Source organism: Chanos chanos, chromosome 1 (assembly GCF_902362185.1).
Source record: "Chanos chanos chromosome 1, fChaCha1.1, whole genome shotgun sequence".
NCBI classification, from domain to species: Eukaryota; Metazoa; Chordata; class Actinopteri; order Gonorynchiformes; family Chanidae; genus Chanos; species Chanos chanos.
In genome coordinates, this window is record NC_044495.1 from 38,371,161 (window position 1) to 38,374,784 (window position 3,624).

Below are 3,624 nucleotides of genomic sequence, written 5' to 3' on the forward strand. Positions count from 1 at the left end.
CTGCCCTCTGTATAGATGATGATTATATTAACAGTAATTAAAAAAAATAAAGGAAGGATAGTCAAAAAAAGACAGTCTCAGTTGTATATTAAGTGACTTACATTTTTTTTTGTTTAGTATTGTGCACAACTGTTTGTATATACACACGGTTGCTAACCACTCCAAGCTTTTAAGTGTCATTTTAGGATTTCAATGTACAGTTTCCATGTGCAGAATGCTGTAATATGTGTAACTTAAACTGTCCATTTTTTTTTTAGATGCTTTAGAACCGAAACATCAGTTGAGCTGTATCGTTTTGTTTGTTTGTTTCTCGTTTCATTTTTTTTCCCGGGCTTCTTAACTCACTTGTTTACCACTGTTTGCCGACTTTTTGCTTTTCCATCTCTGAAGCTGTTGTAAAACTTGAAGGATTGATTGAGTTCTCTCATTAAAGAGCATGGCATGAAGTACTTAATGTTTTTTGTAAATAAGGGTTTTCTGTTACTGCAGGCTGTTCATTAATTAAAACATTGGTTTAATATTATTCTGGTGTTTGGCTCGCTGTAGCCAAACACTGGGAAGAATTCTGATGCATTGTTTTGTATTTGATTCCATTGGAAGTAGTGTTCAATTGTTGCTCTTGAGTTTGAGTGTATAATCTGTAGTGAAAATGGCAATAAAGTAAATTTGTTTTTTTTTATTTAACAAACTACAAAGCGCTCGCTGTGGGATTTTTTCTTATGATGGTGTTTTCTACACAGTTGTGTAGGTGTAGATGTTGACATTCATGATGATGTTGATGATGATTTAGTAGTTTTATGAAACCTCAGTCAGATGTACACAGTCAGTTTTAGGAGGGGTTTTTTTGTTACAGTTTTGGGCTGAATGTGTTTTCATGCTATTGTTGATGTTTTATTAGTCAATACGTAAAATTTACTTAAATATTGGTATCACTCAAACATGATGATATATCAGTACTTTAGTGTTGGATATCATGTCAGTTATATTGTCTCATCTTATGTCATCGTGGTAAAATTTCAACATCCTGGATCATAGATTCACATTTTTGACCTTTTTGTGGAACAAAATCTGTAAAGCCACTGTGAGCCAACACAACAACGTAATATGTGTGCACGCAGAAATGACACGTATTCATATAATACACTTCTCATATTTCAGAATGGCTACCAAGATTTCAGGATGTCATGTATATTAGCCCTAATCCCACATAGGTTTTGTCCAACTAAAACCAAACCTTTCAGATGGCTTCCCTTGATTTAAAGAAAACAAACAAACAAACAAAAAACAAGGAAAACCCATCACAGCAATGGTAGAAAATTGAATTTTTCCCCCCAAACAAACCAGTGTTTCTTGAATGCTTCAGTACTAGAGTTTGATTGGCCCATTTAAAGGTTTTTTGGTCCCGGTTGGCTGCCAGCAGCAAGCGTTAGCATATTTTAATGTTATTCACGAGTGCAAGAATGAGGGAGGGATTAGATCGGGGCCCCTAATTATTTTGGCTTTAGGTCTGGATTAACCCTCTGTACTGTCGACTTCAATTCACACTTGCCGTTTGATGAAATGTGAACTGACATAAACACCGTGGTTCACTTTCAATCCGATTATGCAGTTAAATCAGTTCGATTCTTACCCAAGCATGGGACGCTGGAGGCTCCCTATTCTGCAACTCCTCTGAACAACTGACAGCCCCTCCCTGAAACACAGGGACCCACGCTACCAACCCGTAGCCCCACGCTACACCCTTCACCCCACATGAATGGAACCTATTCAGGGAGGTAACGCTCACACCGCATCGTCTCAAACCTAAATATTGTTTTATTAGCAACAAATAGGTGTCAACCTCATAAAGGACGCTCACGTCTTTAGACCACTGGAATTTCCACAGTTCTCAAAGCTCTCTCTCTCTCTCTCCTTTTTAATAGAATGGACTGACGCCATAATACTACAATGACTGGTCTTGTGTTCCCCCTGCATTTAAAAAACTATAATGGAATTCCGAACAAGAGGGAACATATTTAGGGAACCGATTTCGGTGCAATGAGAAGCGGCCGATAAAATTTGGCTGTGATTTGCCTTAGGTTTCAGCGTACAATAGCCTTTCAAGAGGCTGCAGTGTTTGTCAGTTGACATGACATGGTTTTTTAGGGTTTTTTCTCAGGGGAAAAAAGAGAAGAAAACCAGCACATTTATACAGCTGACAAGCATACTGTAGAACACCACATTAATGGCGTAATGGGAATATAACTATTGCACGATACTCCATAGAGTTCACTAGAGCTGAAGTTTATTGAAATAAGAGTTTTTATTCTGTTAAGTAGTAAAAAGATTGTTCTAGTATTTTATAATTGTCTAACTGCTCGTGTAAGTGTTGAAAACTAGCTCAGATGTCAGTAATTTAACATAAATGAAAAGTTTGGAACTTGTGATTATCTGACAGAGGCAGCGTAGGGATTAGTAATGCCCAGTACCTACAGTTTTTAATAAACCAACATTATTTACAGAAAACGGTTTCATTACTTCCCTCTTAAAACTTTCAAAATGTCAAAAACGTAATTTTATTCTTATCTTTTTGGCGAAAGTTTAATTGAAAATAGAAATACACTGAAATGGATTTCAGTAGCCAAATTTGTAAGGAAATACACAGGTAATGTTTCTCCAGCTCTAATATTATTGTATTATTCTGTTATTGTTGTTTTTGTACCCTGTTGGCCTCTGTGGCAGGGAATATATGATATTCAGTTTAACCTCATGTTCTTTATGTAAATAACTTTAGATGTAATCGAGCAAGATTTTTTTTCAACAGTTAAATCATAATAACAGTTTCCTGATAAAGATCTGAAAGTTCCCAGTAAAGTCCCCAGAAGTATCCAGTAAGTACTATGACATCAGTATGATCTATATTTTGGTATTGTGATGTTTTTGTCACAACAGCTGAAACTTTCTGGCAGCCCAGTAGAGGGCGATATAAGCATAGCTCCTGATTTCCATGCCGACAAAAAACACCATGGGAGTTCCCAATGAATTTATCCCTTGAATTTGCAAACTAGTTTGAAAGGTCTATAGACTTGTCTTGTATCTGACATTACTACATAAATGATTTCATTACAGTTCTAGATGCTCTACTTTTCCCAGACTCAATAGAGAATGCAGTTAGACAGGAGCATACTTCACATATATATATATATATATATATATCAAGAACAAATCACTGGTTGTTCTTGATATATTTTCACTTTTAATGTCATTTACATACAGTACATTTACACAATTGTGTGTAAGTGTGTGATTTTTTATTTTCTTTATTTTATTTTATTTGTATGTCTATTGTCATTCTTTCCTCTTTATAAATATTCCAATTTAGTAAGAAATTAATATCATTAAAAAGGTCATTTATACACAGTTGCTCGACATTGTATGTTTGGTTTTACATTAAAAAATCAGCAAGACTTGATTCTTATCCTGTTTATACTAATTCAAATTCTCTTATACCACGTTCAGTTAGCCATTTTCATTGCTGTACTGAAATTACAACCACTAACACTCAGTGTATGGTCTTACTAAAATCACAATACTCCCTCTTCACTTACTTAATTTAGTCCACAACTTTTAATTTTCAAAAATGAA